Below are 17,852 nucleotides of genomic sequence, written 5' to 3'. Positions count from 1 at the left end.
TTCAAGGCTGCCCCTAGTAACAGGGTTGTCCTGGTGTCGCCTCAATGGAAGGCTGCTTTTATTCTCATATTTCAGTCTAATTTCAGCCAGTATAAATAGGGAAGGTTGTACCAGTTGCTAAATTATCAAACCGTCTCTGAATTTGTGATAACCAACCCCTTTCCTAGGACCTTCCCATGATCGAGCTATTAAAGGGTTAATACCTGGCTTCACAAAAGGCTCCCAGGACTCTACTCCAGCGAAAAGGCCTGCATCTGTCGGTCTCCATTCCATACCAGTCGTTAAATCATTTGAATAACACCCCTGCTCATATCCCAGAAATCAGGGAGCCTAGAGGTAGATCTCTCTCTACTGCACCTTCCAATTTCTTCTCTATCCTTTCAAAAATCTTCAAACCTGTTTTGGAGTTCATGCCATTAGACCTTATCACCTATTATCTCACCTTACTCTCACCTACCCGTCTACTGGTATCTCTCTCTCTCCTCCACTCATGACCTTAGCACCTAGCTGCCTCCCATTCCAAACTCATATCTGTCCTCATCCTTGCTGTCTTCTACATCTACTTGGAAGCTCCACTTCCTCAAGCACCTTGCCTCCACTAATCTTTTCTTTGACCCTACCTCAGCCACCCACTCGTAATGTTGTAGCACTTGATTTTGGCAACATGAATATTTGTACCAGCTCTGAGACTTAAACTTCACTACCTTCTCTTTTTCCAGCTCATCTACTCTGGTATTTCCATTCCAACATCACTGCTATCAGTCACATCCTCACTTCCCTTCCTGTCCAGCTTAGGGAGAAGGTCTGCCACTGCAATCTCTCCCTTGCAAGCACCTCTGACTGCCCTGCTCCTCTCTTCCCGTTTCTCACTTGCCTGGCATATCCCCAAACTGGTTAAGCCCAATTATCCATCCGCTCCATACCTCCATCCAAGCAGCAGAAGAAAACAACCTCGAGAAAAACACACAACCATGCAGACTGGCCTCACTTTAAATTCATGGCCACAAATTTCTGGTGGGCAATGTGCATTGCCCACCAATCCTATTACATTTACCCAGGATGTTTCAAAATGGCCATTTCAAATCTCCTCTCTTTTCAAACCTGTTTCACCCATCAGCCACCCCTACATCTTCATACTTCATCAGGAAAAGAGATCCAATCAGGTAAGAATTCCTTTATCTTCCCACCACCTAAACCATGGCCTATCAGCCTCTATACTCATTCTCTCTTCTGTCCACTCATTTACTAAGAAAAAAGTGTCCCTGTTCCTACAGAGACAAATCCCTCCATTTGTGCCCTTGATCTCCTCCCTTCATGGCTCTTCAGGAATTTTACTCCTGCGATTACCCATCACTTTCTCCTGCCTTCATCAGTTTCTCCTCTCTGCTTTATAAGCATACAGACATGTTCTATTACTCTCTAGCTCTAACAAACCCTCCTTTGACCAACATCCTCTTCTAAGTACCACCCCATTTCTCTGCTTCCCTTCACAATAAAACTTCATGAAAGAGTTAGCTGTAAGCACTGTCTCTACCTCCAGAACTAAATCCAATAAGCTTTTGTCCCAGCCTCTCCACTGAAACTATATTTTAAATTGTCAAAATCACAAATGACCTCATTTCACCAAATGCAATAGTCACTAATTATCTTGCTCCACTTCTTAGCAACATTTGATGCTGTAGAACCTTCTCCTTAAAACATTTTGAATGTTTAACTTCAAGGATACCACATTCGTCTGATTTTCTTCCCATCCCACTGGCAACTCCTCCTTCTCTTCTAAACAATAGAACACACCAATGGCCCCCTTCACTATCTACTACATTCTCCCTAAGTAACCCCATTCAGTAGCAAATACAACCTACAAGCAAACAACTCCTAACTCTATATTCAACCAAAACTTATGGAGAATCTCCAAATTCCATGTATCCAATTGTCTAACATCTCCAAATATCTAATAAGCACCTGAAACTTAAAACAGCCAAAACAAAATACTTTATATCTTCCCTCAAACCTGCTTGTCTCTCAATTTTTACGTTCTCAGTAAAATGGCTCAGTTGCTCAAATAAAAAATGTCAGCATTTGCCTTGATTCTTCTTCCCTCCCTCCCCAAAACTAATCTATCGGCAAGCTCAGTCAACTAACTCTATCTAAAAAACATATCCTAAGTTCATCCACTTCTATCTTTACCACAATGCTTGTCCATACAACCATAATTTCCCAACTGGGCAAATAAAATAGACTTTTAACTGGAATCATGCTTCCAATTTCCCCTCCTCCCATAATCCATTCTACTTTTAGCAGCCAGAGTGATATCGATGGGGGTAGAGTGGGCAGAATCTTATATATTACAATGGTATGTGATTCTCCAAAGCTTAACTCTACCCAACAAAATATATCTTATTCCTTAGTATTCAATTCCTGTCATTAGGGAGAAATTAAAATTAATTTAAGCTTTAAATTAATTTTCAATTTTCTTCTTGGAGGGATGATGGAAAAAAAGGTTGAGAAACACTTTTAAAGTGAAATCACACTTCACTCATATGCACAAACTATTCGTGGCTTCTCTCAACCTAGAATGAAATCTAAACCTCCTTTTCTGTTTATAAAACCCTACAGGATCTCGCCTTTGCCTACTCTTTAAAGCTTCTCTTAGACACTTGGAAGGATGAATAATGCCCCCACTCCAGCTACCACCAAAGGATATCCACATCCTAATCCTTCAAACAAGGAGCCCTGGTGAAGCAATGGTAAGCGCACAGCTGCTAATGGAAAAGTTCTTCCACAGACGAAAACACCTGGCGATCTGGTCCCATAAAGATTATAGCCTAGTAAATCCTATGGGGCAGTTGTGCTCTGTCCTATAAGATTGCTATGAGTCAGAATCAACTCAACCACACATAAGAACAACAATCCCTCAAACCTGTGAATGTTACCTTACATGGCAAAAAAGGATTTTGCAGATATGATTAAGTTAATGATCTTGAGATGTGGAGATCATCCTGGATTATCTGGGTGGGCCCTAAACACGATCACATATATTTTTATAAGAGGAAGTCAGAGGAAAATTATAAACACACAGAAAAAGTGAAGACAATGTGACCACAGAGGCAGAGAATGGTGTGATGTGGCCGTAAGTCAGAGAATGCCAGCAGCCTCCAGGAGTTGGAAGCGGCAAGGAACAGATTCTCCCCTAGAGCTTCCAGAGGGAGTGCAGGCTTGCCAATGCCTTGATTCCAGCCCACCAGCACCATCAGTCGCCGTCAAGTCTATTCCGACTCATGGTAACCCCATGTGTGTCAGAGTAGAATTCTGCTCATAGTGTTTTCAACAGCTGATTTTTCAGAAGCAGTTCACGGGGCATTTTTTCCGAGGCACATCCAGGTGCGCTCCAACCTCCAACCTTACAGTTAGCAGCCCAGTGCATTCGCCATTTGCACCACCCAGGGATTCCTGATTTCAGCCCAGTGAAGCTGATTTCGGACTTCTGCCCTCCAGAACTGTGAGAGAATAAATTTCTATTGTAAGCCACCAAGTTTGTGGTAATTTGCTACAGTAGCCTCTCACTCTCAGACTCTCAATAATACAGACACCTCTTACTGTCACCCACCAGTTCCAGGTTTATGTATCATCATTTGTCTATCAAATTCATCAGGAATAGAATTAGGACTCTGGCACCAGCTGTCTGTCTGCTTGGAATGCCCTACTTCTCATCATTGCATGGCTGGCTCCTTCTGGTCATTTATGAGGAATGTCAGTTCCTCAGAGAAGCCTCCCCAGACATTCGAGATCCAAAATAGCCATTATAGCTGTCATAATCTCATATTTCTCTTCTTTACCATTTTCTCCCTACTAGAATGTAAACTCTACAAGAGCAGAGACTTTATCTGTTTTGTTCACCACAATAACCTTAATGTGTAGAAAAATACTCGGCACATATTACATAATCAATAAATTTAACGACTAGATGGAAGATGTAGGCGATGAAAGGAAAGAACATGGTGGTGCTCCTTAATGAAAGCGAGAAATAAAATTGAGGCAGGTGTGGGGGGAGGGGAGATGATGAGTCTTATCCAGTCCGTGGGACTTCCAAGTGGAGATGTCCAGTAAGCAATCTAAGCACAATCAAGATGTCTGGTTGGGTGTGTTGGTTTGGGATCACTGAAATCAGGGATATGGATAAATTTGGTGCAGAGAGCTTCTACAGTGAGAAGACGGTGAACTAAGGACAGACCTGGGGAATACGAATATTAAGGGGAAGAACTTGCAAAGAGACAACTAAGGAAAAGTCCAAAAGAAGAATAAGACGTCCCAGTGGCCTAGTGAAAACTCAATTTCAAAAAGGTGGAAATGAGCAGAACCACAAAAATTCCAATTAAAAAGTTCCCACTGACTTGCAGTCAAGAGGGCACCATAATCGTAACAAGGACAGATTCATCAAGTCAGATTTCCAATAGCTGTGGAGTAAACAGAAGGTGGAAGAAGCAGGGAAGCTAAGTATAAAATGTACTTTCAGGAGCATAGCATGAGCAAGAAATAAATTTCAGTTGTCTTTGAACCTTTATCTGCCAGGTCTCTTGTATCAGTTTAAACCAAACACCAAACCAAACTCATTGCCATCAAGTCGACTCCAACTCATAGAGCCTGCCCTAATCACTACAATTATCTGCTGATAAAGAAATCCACCAAAAAACAAACCAAACCCGTTGCCATCAAGTCGATTCCGATGCATAGTGACCCTATAGGACAGAGTAGAACTGCCCCATAGAGTTTCTAAGGAACGGCTGGTGGATTCCAACTGCCAACCTTTTGTTTAGCAGCCATATCACTTAACCACTATGCCACCAGCGTTTCCAAGCAATGTACAGGTAGGGTAGAAAAAGAAAAGGCTAAAGATTTTGAAAAACTATGAAAAGAGGTGGTTTCTAGAAATAGGTAACAGAACTGCCACATGGCTAAGGCTGGAAAATAAAAATTGGTATGTACCTTAAATCTGCATGATTGTGTACATTTTCCCAAGAGCATTCAGCAGCCCTGTTGTAGGGGGGAAAAAAAACAAACATTGCTGTCAAGTTGATTCCAACTCATAGTGACCCTACAGGACACAGTAGAACTGCCCCATAAGGTTTCCGAGGCTGTAATCCTTATGGGAGGAGACTGCAATTTTGCCACATTTTTCTCCTACAGAGCAGCTGGTGGGTTTGAACCACAAATCATTAGGTTAGCAGCCAAGCTCTTAACCACTGCGCCACCAGGACTTCTTGTAGGAGTGAAAGAAAGCAGACTGATACCAAGTTGCTGGGAGGATTTTAACAATGTCATGTGTTCCTAGAAGCCAAATCAAAAGGAATATTGCTTTAGGCAGGCATATCCATGCCATGTATTCACCTGCCTGGATGATTTCAGCACCATCGGTGTAAACTGTTGAACTACGGAGTAAATTATTAGGAAGTGTAAGTGTTAAGAGAAAAAGTTCAGTGAGTTGGGCAGTGAAATCCGAAGTAGCAAAAAGCAGGAAATATACTACAGAAGGGGAGTGGGATTACCTTTTGATTCTATTATGTCTTTGTAAAGTTTCCAAAGAAGTTTCTATCATAGCAGAAAATAACTACGTGGCTTTGAGTGAGTCACTTAACTTCTCTGTGCCTCTGTTTCCTCATCAGTATAACAGGGTTCACTGGGGAGGTATGAAATAATGCACACAGAGTGCTTAGCACAGTGCCTAGAAAACAGTAACTGCACAATAAATGACAGCGATAATTATAATTTATTATTAATAACAAAAAGAGAGGGTTGAGTTAGAATTCAAAATCTCTATTTTAAAATTCTGTGGATCTATATTTTTTAGATAAGTATTCAAGTCATTTAACGGTGAGCTGGAATGGGGAAAAGGGTCAATATTAGTAAGCTTAATGGGAAAAAAAGTAAAAATCTACTTGTTTTGATGGATCCTATGAGCATAAGCCTAAAAGACGATACAAGGAATGTGGCATCCTCCAGATGTGAAGGCTACATCTGGAGAGGATGAGAAAAAGGAAATTCCAAACTCAGAAAATAACAGAAAGGTGAGGCCAAGGTCTAGAGGTGAACATAACCCACTGGCCAAGATCAGCCTCCCCTTAAGCAGGACAGATTGATGAAACACTTGAAGTTTTTTTACGGGCTTTAAATTCATGCAGATCAGCCACCTCATTTTACAGAGGAACCTGAAAGGGGCGAAGACTGACCAAAGCCACACCTAAGTGGCTAGCATGTGATTTCAGGGACATTGGGAAGAAAAGACTGTTCCCCAAAGGCTCCTCCTCCTTAGACTACATAAATAGGCCCCAAGGTTTTATCCCCTTAGAATCCAGAGCTCTTTAATAAGGGTGACAAGTTAGTTTTATCAATCATCTTAATTAAGAATTAACTTCCCAGATTCTTTAAGAGATTGGCTTGGGTGGGAGGGTAGGGGAGAAGGCAGAAAGAGTGAAGAGCAAGGAGTCCTAACAAAGGTGGCTGCGCCCTCAGTGAATACAAAGTGATGATTCTTTTGTAGATCCCGCCACTGCTTTTCTTCAGACGTTGCTTTTATAACTTCAGTTCACATGCAGTAATTTTCCTTCTTCCTCTTAAATATCCTTTGGATATCAGCTCTGACAAATGGGTAGGGAGGAAAGGGAGGACTGGAAAAAATTAAGCTTAAAGTATCCAGTTCACCTGATTACCTGCAATGCATCTGCCTGTGTGCTATCTGCTGTCCAATCACACGCAACCCATTCTCATCACGTATTCCTTGAGTAATTAAGGGGTGAATGAATTATGAGGCAATCATTCATACAACCACTATTTACTAGATGCTGCCCATGTGCAAAGTACCTGGGTTAGGCATGTGAGGTCCGTAAAATTGTGTAAGATCCAACCCCTGCTCTGTATCATCTTCCGCAGGAAAGAAAATAATGCATGTTTTCAAATAATTACTACACAGAGGAATAAATAAGAGGCTTATGAGTGGCATAAAAAGAGAAATTACAGAGTTTAGAAAATGTACAAAACAATTCTGACTGTAGTAGCGGGGAAAGCATCATACAACTGGTAGCCAGTGGTCAGGGAGGCTTTCCAAAAGGTGATGTAGAAGGAAGAACATTAGCACAGGGGCAGCAGCAGGAATAAGATCCATCACCACCACCAACTCTGACTCACAGCTACCCCATGTGTGTCAAAGTAGAACTGTGCTCCACAGGGTTTTCGACCGCTGATTTTTCAGCTATAGATTGCCAGACCTTTCTCCCGAGGCACCTCTGGGTGGACTCAAACCTCTCACCTTTAGTTAGGTTAGCAGCTGAGCACATTAACTGTTGCACTACCCAGGGACTCCAGGAATAAGACAGATTTAGAGAATTCCAAATTGTCCAGTTTGGCTGGATCACAGGAAAGTTAAGGGGCGAAATTTAATATTGGGGCAAGACTGGGCAGGTCCATGAATTCCAAGAAAAAGATTTAGAACTTGATTCAATACAGCAGAGTGACACACGGAAGGGTAGAGGAGACAGTGACATGATCAAAGCCGCTTTGGCATTACCACCATGAAACAAAATATCCTTTGTTTATTCTGTTTAAATAAAAGGAAAACCACTTTTAAGAACCTAGGGCTCTGAGTTATACTATTTTCATCACTTTTGAAATAGATTTCAAAGAGTATTGTATTTTATTGAAATAATAATGGCATAAAATATTGACCAAAACTTTCCTTAAAAGTTCACCTTTAACAGAAACTTGTTTCTCATATTTGTACAGCCATCTAAAGTTTCCACTTGCCTTTAGTGATCATTGGGGAATTTAAGGTAAATAATCAAGTTTTCTGAGCACATGTCACCCCACTGTCACCATGCCACACTTAGGCCATCTCATTTGACAGTAGCAGTTTTCAGAATTCTTATTTTCAGAAAATAGCCTGTCTATTAAGGTTTGTGGGGTTTGTTTTCTCCCCTATGTTAAAACCTTGTATAGAAGAATATATGTAAAAGTAAAATTAAGATTCCACAGACATATCACTATTTCAAGAATATGGGAGTTCAGAAAATCAAAATTAAACATGGTTCAAGAAGAAGCTATACTCTAATAGTATCTCACTGTTAAAGAATAAAGTGCCTTGTAATAATTTCATTTTACCTAAATAATTAAAAAATGTCCCTTAATAATGTTTTAAAGCTTTGTTAATGCACATTTCATAATAAATTTTTAGTTGGGAAAGCAAAATATTCTATTGCTAATTTTTTTCCCACTAATTTTAATGAATTAATAGAGCCAAATATTGGCTTAATTAAAATCTGAAACCAAGTTTTGCCTGCTGCATAAATCAGAAGTCTGGTTTTAAAAGAACCAGCATAAAATTCTCAACTGAAAAATGGGGAACAAGAGCACAGATAAGCTATAGAAAGAAATATTCTACCCAATGAACCAGTAAGAACCTCCAAAAGATGAAAATGCTAAAAAAAAAAAGATGACAGTCCTGGAAAACAAGTAATAAAAACCTTGGTCTCATTCATGTCAGGCCACAAAATTAGAATTCTGGACAAACTCTGACCACAACTATTATCCAAACATCCTCAGGTATTCAAAATCATCAGCTCCTCTTGCTTCCTTTTCTTTTTAATGTTTCTGGGATCAATTCCTGGTCATGTAATACAGGAAGAGGTCTACTTGAAAGTCCTTAGAGATTTCCTGGCTTGCGGCCACCTTGGCCCTTATCTTTCTCCTTTGAATCTCATCATCTCTCCCTCCTGGATTTCTTTTGCCCATCACGTCAACAATTCTAAAACAAGGAAATGTAAAACATGACCTTTATTAGTTCTTCTTACCCTATGACACAACCTCTTATCTCAAAAGTAATGATTGATGATATAATTATTTCTATATTTTGATGAGCAACTAAAACCTGTTTTGATAATCCCTCCTTAGTTCCATTCAGTCCTTCCCTATCTCCAAAATAAAAATCTTTAAATTAAAAACCTGAAACCTACTGCCATCAAGTCGATTCGAACTCATAGGATACTACAGGACAGAGTAGAACTGCTCCATAGGGTTTCCAAGGAGCGGCTGGTGGATTCGAACTGCTGACCTTTTGGTTAGCAGCCATAGCGCGCCGTAACTCTCAACCACTGCACCACCAGAGCTCTGAAATTAGCCAATTCTGTTAGATCCCAACCCTAAGGACTAGTAATTTTTCCCTGATACATGGGATGAAAATTATATCCCAAGTACACACTTAGATAGGGCAAAAGGTAAATAGGGAACTCCTTTGCCACCTGACACATTTCTAAGCAAGAGTGTTAAAGGTGCCAAGAATGAAAAGTTACACTTTTTAACTCCAATCCTGGGCTTTAAAACTTCAGAGACATACTGAAAAGTATTATTTAGTTCATGTACACAATTTTACCGAACATTACTAATACATTTTCCACAGAAAGTTCATTTCAAAAGTATATGATTATGCTGGCTCTTTAATGCACCAAGTGCAAAACTGGAAACATTCTTGAAACAAAGATGAGCTTCTTTTGCTGTAATCTTCAGGAAGTTTTAGGTCTGTTATTCAACTGACATTTCCTTCACCAAGAAGCCATCTCCAACTATTTGAGGCCATGTTAATGTCTCCCTTCCATAAACAAGACAGTTACAGCCAACATCCTACCACGGGCATATGATTACCTAAGACCTTATGTTGGTCTCCAATAGTTTTACACCTAATTTTTTGCCTTGATAAACAAACTCTCCCAGTTGCCGTCAATTCCAATTCACAGGGGCCCCATGTGTGTCAGAGTGGTACTGTGCTCATTAGAGTTTTCCATGGCTGATTTTTCAGAAGTAGATCACCAGGCTTTTCATCGGAGGTACCTCTAGGTGGACTCAAACCTCCAAGCTTTAGGTTAGCAGCCAAACGTGTTAACTATTTGTACCATTCAGGGACTCCAAACAAACTCTAAACTACTCTTAAGTAGTATAAGCATATTTGTTTTTCCTTTACCTAGCACTTGTTACCATACAATGCTGTACAAGCCTGCAGAAAACTTAATTTAAGAAGTGTTACGTTTATTCGATTTCCAGTGCTCTTTCTGAAGTGTTGTTTCTGCATTTAGTATAACCCCATGAGTCTGAGGGTTGACAAGTAGAAAGAATCAAGTTTTGGAAAATCTAAAAGGAGAAAGTATCATATTAAAAAATAAAGAGAAGTCAGACATTGGTCCTGGAAATTGACTCTCTTCTCTAACAACCATTTAACCTCCCCATCACACACATACATCCATTCCCAAAATTAAAGGGGAAAATAGGTATGGGTAATTCATGCACAAGCTGAATTATATAGCTAACTGTATTCTTGGCCCCAATTTTCCTTTTTGAATATAAGAAGAAGAAATGTAAGAAGGAAGGAATCTTATATTTTGAAGTCTACAGTCTGTCAGGTATGTCACTAGCTATTTTACATGTTACGTAATTTTGCCAAGGAAAAAAATGAGGCTCAGTAAATTTAAATCGGTTACCTAAAGCCACATATCTGTAATATGAAGATTGAGACATTCCCACCTAGGGCCAAAGTCTTTGTTTTTCCCCACTACATTCAACTAGAGTTCACCTCCACAGTTCAGTCACTCACTGAGAAAACATCAGGTGCTTATTACAAGATAGTAACAGCTCTAGGCATGAGTGATACAGAAGCGTACACGACAGACCAAGCCCTACTCTCACAGAACTTACATTCTAGTGATAAAAGACAGAAAACTAATAACCAAACAGGATATTTTCAGAGTTATAGTTTACAACTATGATTTATACAGGATGATAATATTTCTAAATATCTATATGTGACTAAATAGTTGCAAAAACTAACCAGTTGCCATAGAGTCAATTCCAACTCATGACAACCCCATGTGTGTCAGAGTAGAACTATGCTCCATAGTGTTTTCAATGGCCAATTTTTTGGAAGTAGATTGCCAGGCGTTTCTTTGGAGGTACCTCTGGGTGGACCTGAAGCTCCAACCTTTCATTTAGCAGCTGAGCACATTAACTCCTTGCAGCACCCAGGAACTTCACAAAAACTAAACTGGGCAGTAAAACCCACTGACAACTGGAGCCCTGGTGGCATAGTTGTTAAGAGTTTGGTTGCTAACCAAAAGGTCAGCAGTTCGAATCCACCAGCTGCTCTTTGGAAACTCTATGGGGCAGTTCTACTCTGTCTTATAGTGTCACTATGAGTTGGAACTGACTTGATAGCAATGGGTTTGGTTTTTGGTCTGTCTGGTGGCCCACTCATGAACCACTGCTCGGAATTTCTCTAGAAAATAAAGTGCCTATATGAGATATCAGAACAGACAGTTTCAACAAGGTTCTCAAACCCAAAATTCCATCTTTTGTTCATTATTCACTAATCTATTGCTGAGTTCACTAATCTATTTGAAGAGTTGCTTTGTAAAAATCAAGGGAGTGTTGTTAGGTGATATAATGCCCCTATGAGAAATGCAGGGGGGGTTCAACATCGGCATCATGGTATCCATTGGGCAATGGCGTCCTGCTCTCCGAGGAGGGCCAGCAAAAACTGCAAGACTCAGAAACTAGAGTGGTCAGTAGCTACCAGAAAGTGCCTGGCCCCAGTGTGACAGGTGCCATTACCCACCACACTCTAAAAAGAAACTCTACTGTCTCTTAAACTTGGAACATACACAAATACTAACAGTTTTGTTTTAAGCAATAATCAGTGTAACTTACCAACTTTCTTCCCTCACTTATTCATGCAAGTTACCTAAATTGGCTGTTGGCAAGAAGTTTTTTACGGCCTACTTTTTAAATCGCCCCCTATTATATTTATAATGTGTTGCATAATTTGGGTTAGCCCCATCACTAAGAGTTTGTTTATGTTTGTAAATTACCTTGGAACTCCTGAGGAAAACTGTTAAGGGCGTGAAAGGGCCTCAGTACCTGGTGGAAGCCTTTCTAGAAACCATCTGCTAAGGGACAGCACTTCATTCAGCCGGCTAGCACCTTTCTGCCAAAGCACCCTTTGCAAATTTATATTTGCTCCTTGAAATTACCACACAGGGAGTTGAGGCTGTTTTAAGTTCATCAGTGTACAGTGTACACCTTCTATCTCCTCGTAGGCCGGTCACACTCCAGCTACCTTCTAGAATCTTTCCCACCCTTGCTTCAGAAAGGAGCAGCAATCCTTCCTATCAGACGAGGGACATCCACAGGCTAGAAGTGTGCAGTAAACTTTCAATTGGCTACCAACCTCGCCCAAAAGTCCTGTCACTTTACTAAGGAGATAAATGCACCCCCCACCCGCACCCAAAATAAAAAATGCAAACTGTTAAAACCTAGAAAAGAACTAGTCCATCTATTGTTGGTGAGGAGGAATTCCGAAATTTTTTCCCAGATTCCCGCCACCACCCACCCCAACACCGGAGTCCTCGAAGGCTCGCCGGGGTCAGAAAGGAACCACTCTCTCCTACAATCTAGGGGCGCGGCGGGAGGGGACCCAGGAAACACACACCTCAGATTGATCCTCTCGCGCGAGGGAACAGAGAACAGGGGCACCCAGTTCCTCCAAGCAAGGCGGAGCCTCTGCCTCCCCCGTAATCAGAGACTTGGCCCAGGTACTCGCAGCGAGGCGCGCGCGGATATCACTCTGGGGCAGGCAAAGCAAGTGTAATCCGACGCGCCCCGCGCGGCCGCGCCTCCGCCTCCCCCGCGACTTCCTCCCCCGCCCTCCTGCTCCTCCTCCCGGTCGGAGGGCAGACCCTGGTGGCGCGGCTGACGCATCCTCTCCGGATGCCTCGGGCCCAGGCTCCTCCGGCCCAGCCTGGAAACGCGGAAGTGGCGGCGGGAACCGAGGGCGGGGAGGCTTGCGAACCGGCAGGCGAGCGAGCTAGGTCTCCGCCGCCCAATGAACGTGACTGCACGGGGACACGGGTCCCGCCGGGTGGGGCCGCGCCGCGGCGGATGCCACAGCCCTCGCCCCAGGCGGCGGCTACTGCCCTATGCCTCCGCCTTGGCGGGCACCAGACCCTCCGTCCCGCCTTGCAAGCCCAGTGGCAAGCAGGGAAGCCTCCCTTGGGGCTAGGCCGGGAGGAGGATGGTGCCTTTGCCGAGTTCCGCTGCCCTCCCCCACGCCGGCCACGTCGCCATCTGGCCTGGAGAGAGGATACACTCGCCCGGCTCCACGCCGGCGGGAGCTGATTTACCTGGTATCTTGTCGCCCGCCCCCGGATCTGGCTTCCTCCACTCGACACTCCCAACAGGCTGGTTTCTCTGGGCCTAGAAGCACATCTAGGAGGCCGGCGGACCCCTGGGGCCCGCCCGTCGGAACTCAGAGCCCTCGCCGGGCTTCCCCGCGCTCTGGAGGCGAGCTTGGCCTTCTGACCCCCCGCCTGAATGTCAGCGCAGGGACCGCAGGGAAGACCAAGCCTTAGCAACAGGGGGTAGGATGCTGAGTACAGTCTCCTCAAGCCCAGTCACTTACAGGTCGGGGGAGGCGGAGAGCCCTGGCAGCAGAACAGCAGGCTTCCCGGTGCACCCCTCAAAACCGACCCTGCCCACTGAGCATGCCCAGCTCACTTGTTGGAACTACAAGTGCTAGGCGAGACCAAGTGGACCCAAGGCGGGCACAGATGAAGTTCAAACAGACCCCACTTCTTTAAGACCTCAGAGTGCTGTAAAAATAACCTTTCGACTCGAGGGCGATGGGTTTCGGTTTTTCTGGTTTTACCGTGGTATTGGAAGATACCTCATGGATGGTCAGACCTTCCAAAGGAAGACAGCCAAATTAGAACCAAAATCACTGTGTTTTGGTTTTTTCGTCAATTCTTTATTAAGTCACTTATTTAATTTCTTTAAATACCACAGAACCCCTATAATTCGCCCAGAGGAATTTGTACATCCTCTGGGATTCATTGGGTCCCAAATTCATAGTAACTCCAGGAAACCCGCATAAGTCTATCCAATAGAACAGTGGTTCTCGACCCTGGATACACATTAGAATCACCCAGGAATATAAAAAATTATCAATGCCAGCGTCTCATCCCCAGAACAATTGAATCAGTCTCCAATGAAGGGTCTGGAAATCTTTATAGTATTTTAAGACTGTGTATCTCAAAGTGTAACTATGGGTGTCAGCAGCGTCAGTATCACCTGAAAGTTTGATACAAATGCAGATTCTCCAGCCTGACTCCATTCTACCTGATTCATAAACTCTGAAGTCAGGCAGAATTATCTGAAGCAACAAGCCCTTCAGGTGATTCTAATACACACTAAAATTTGAGAACCACTGTTTAAAAGCAACCCCAGATGACTCCAAGTGTAGCCAGGGTTGAGAACCCCTATGATAGACCAATGGTTTTCACGTTTTTTCCAAATCCCTAACATCTGTAAAACAGAAATCTGGTTGAATCAGGGTTCCAGTCCCTGGAGTTCTGCCCCACTAATTATCCCAGAATAGTTCAGTGCTTCGAAAAGGGAGATTACCTGTTATTCACTATTGTACTCTAGTGCCTAGCACCATGCTTGTAACATAATACGTGTTTGATACGTGTTTATTGATTCAAATCAATAATTCGTGCTTATGTGAACAGTTTGTTCCAGGCCCTATTTTCTCTGCTGTTTATTCTCCTTACAAGTCCTAGTTACCTTGCTGGCTAAAAAGCAGCAGGGACTTAGCTCTCACCCATAACCATCTGTGATGGTCCAGCCCAGGTCAGACCCTGATGGAATGGGACATGGGACTTGTACATTTTGAGGAGGAAAAGAAAAGTCAGGAGCATTGGACACAATTCACCTTGCCAAAGTTGGGGCCCTATGCAACCAAAGGGAAGCAGAAGGACGATAGACATCTGGTGAGTTCAGGAAGGACACAAAGGAAAAACAATTGTTTCTGGAAGGAGACAGGGTAAGATAAGGAAGCTAGCATGATCAGCCTACAAGTTGCTCTGGATCTTCTTTTTCAAAATCACCTACTTCCACCCGCCACCTCCCCACCCTCTATACACACATCTAATCTCAACTATTGCCTTGAAAAAAATAAAATAAGAAGTTGTTGTAAAATAGTTACTTCCTGGATAAAAACATTGCTGACTTGTAACTACTTGGGACACAAGTTAGATATCTACTTTTGTTCGAGGCAAAAGTGGTTGTTATGGATTGCATTGAGTGCCCCTGCCCCCAAATATGTGTTGGAATCCTAACCCCTATAGCTGTGGATATAATTTTATTTGGAAATAGAGTATTCTTTGTTATGTTAATGATGCCGTATCAGTCTAGGGTATGTCTTAAACCTAATCCTTAAGACTAATTACTGTTGAAATATAAAAATAACAGATGAGACACAGACAAGCAAGCAGAAACAAGGGAAAGACAGATGATATGTGAAGATCACCAAGGAACAGGGATGCTGGGGCTGGAGAAACTGAGACAAGCATATTCCCGAAGAGCAGACAGAGAGAGCCTTCCCCTAGAGCTGGAGCCCTGAATTCAGACTTTAGCTTCCTAAACTGTGAGAAAATAAATTTCTGTTTGTTAGAGCCACCCACTTGTAGTATTTCTGTTACGGCAGCAGTAGATAACTAAGATAGCGGTAAAAGGGCATATGATTTGATAAGAAGCCCTTTTTTAAAGATGAACACTGGATAGTTTCAAAATGTAGAGGTTTATGATATTTCTTCTTTAAGACCTCAAGGAACTTTATAAAATCAAAAAGGTATTCCCTACTTTCTCCAACATTTTATCAAAAGGAATATGATACAAAAAAATTTTTTTGGCTTTTTGCCCAATACATAAACACTTTATAGCTCTTTTTTAAGGATTCTGTTAATGAATGAGAGTACCAGAAGGATGTTTACCTGTGTTTTATTGACTATGCAAAGGCTTTCGACTGTGTGGATCATAACTAATTATGGATAAAATTGCAAAGAATGGGAATTCCAGAACACTTAATTGTGCTCATGAGGAACCTGTACATAGATCAAGAGGCAGTTGTTTGAACAGAACAACGGGATACTGCATAGTTTAAAGTCAGGAAAGGTGTGCATCAGGATTGTAACCTTTCACCATACTTATTCAATCTATATGCTGGGCAAATAATCTGAGAAGCTGGATTATATGAAGAACAGGGCATCAGGATTGGAGGAAGACTCATTAGCAATCTGCGAGATGCAGATGACACAACCTTGCTTGCTGAAAGTGAAGAGGATTTGAAGCACTTAACTGATGGAAGATCAGAGACCACAGCCTTCAGTATGGATTACACCTCAACATAAAGAAAACAAAAATCCTCACAACTGAACCAATAAACAACATCATGATAAAGGAGAAAAGATTGAAGTTGTTAAGGATTTCATTTTACTTGGATCCACAATCAACACCCATGGAAGCAGCAGTCAAGAAATCAAAAGACACATTACACTGGGCAAATCTGCTGCAAAAGACCTCTTTAAAGTGTTGAAAAGTAAAGATGTCACCTTGAAGACTAAGGTGCGCCTGACCCAAGCCATGATGTTTTCAATCGCCTCATATGCATGTGAAAGCTGGGTGATGAATAAGGAAGACCAAAGAAGAATTGACACCTTTAAATTGTGGTGCTGGCTAATAATATTGAATATACCATAGATTGCCAAAAGAATGAACAAATCTGTCCTGGAAGAAGTACAGCCAGAATGCTCCTTAGAAGCAAGGATGGTGAGACTATGTCTCACATACTTTAGACATGTTGTCAGGAGGGATCAGTCTCTGGAGAAGGACATCGTGCTTGATAAAGCAGAGGGTCAGTGAAAATGAGGAACACACTCAATGAGACAGATTGACACCTGTGGCTGCAACAATGGGCTCAAGCATAACAACGATTGTGAGGATGGCACAGGACCAGGCAGTGTTTCGTTCTGTTGTACATAGGGTCGCTGAGTCAGAACCGACTCGACGGCACCTAACAACAACAATTAATGAGTGGAGCCCTGGTAGCGCAGTGGTTAAGAGCTACGGCTGCTAACCAAAAGGTAGGCAGTTTGAATCCACCAGTCGCTCTTTGGAAACCCTATGGGGCAGTTCTACCCTGTCCTGTAGGGTCGCTATGAATTGGAATCAACTCAACAGCAACGGGTTTGGTTTTTTTGTTATTGTTCTTGTTAATGAATACCTAATGTAGCTTCCAGCTTGTTTTTTCCTTGTCTCACTTTTATTATGACAACAAGAGAAGAATTCCCACTGAAGTAGTTTGATTGCTGATTGGGGTATCTAGTTGTTTTTGTTGTTAGGTGCCATCAAGTTGGTTCTGTCTCATAGCAGCCCGATGTATAACAGAACGAAACACTGTCCAGTCCTGCGCCATCCTCACGATCGTTGCCATGTTTGAGCCCAGTGTTGCAGCCACTGTGTCATTCCATCTCTTTGAGGGTCTTCTTCTTTTTCGCTGACCCTCTACCAAGCATGATGTCCTTCTCCAGGGACTGGTCCCTCCTGATAACATGTCCAAAGTATGTGAGACAAAGTCTTGCCATCCTTGCTTCTAAGAAGCATTCTGGCTGTGCTGCTTCCAAAACAGATTTGTTCATTCTTACGTCAGTCCGTGGTGTATTCAATATGCTTCACCAACACCATAATTCAAATGCATCAATTCTTCTTTGGTCATCCTTATTCATTGTCCAGCTTTCGCATACATATGAGGTGATTGAAAATACCATGGCTTAGGTCAGGAGCACCTTAGTTCTAAAAGTGACATCTTTGCTTTTTAACACTTCAGAGAGGTCTTTTGCTGCAGATTTGCCCAATGCAGTATGTCGTTTGATTTCTTGACTGCTGCTTCCGTGGGCATTGATTATGGACCCAACTAAAATGAAATCCTT

General features: G+C 42.4%; 1 protein-coding gene across 6 annotated transcripts in view; it reads right to left on the bottom strand.

Moving 5' to 3' along the window:
- The window catches only part of GPD2 (glycerol-3-phosphate dehydrogenase 2), a 180,968-nt gene extending 167,035 nt beyond the window's left edge, over positions 1-13,933 (bottom strand). For 3 of the 6 annotated variants that reach the window (XM_023730409.1, XM_023730412.1, XM_004375398.2), the window contains exon 1: positions 12,518-12,668. The gene's annotated coding sequence lies outside the window, so the exon portion shown is untranslated. Of the gene's footprint in view, positions 1-4,983; positions 5,032-12,517; positions 12,669-13,208 lie in introns of those variants that run through there. The other 3 variants (XM_023730408.1, XM_023730410.1, XM_023730411.1) reach the window with 2 other exon arrangements.
- Between the last annotated feature and the right edge of the window lie 3,919 nt (positions 13,934-17,852).

Source organism: Trichechus manatus, unplaced genomic scaffold (assembly GCF_000243295.1).
Source record: "Trichechus manatus latirostris isolate Lorelei unplaced genomic scaffold, TriManLat1.0 scaffold00036, whole genome shotgun sequence".
NCBI lineage: Eukaryota > Metazoa > Chordata > Mammalia > Sirenia > Trichechidae > Trichechus > Trichechus manatus.
The sequence above is the reverse complement of the archived record's forward strand: the minus strand, read 5'-3'. Positions and strand labels throughout refer to the sequence as shown.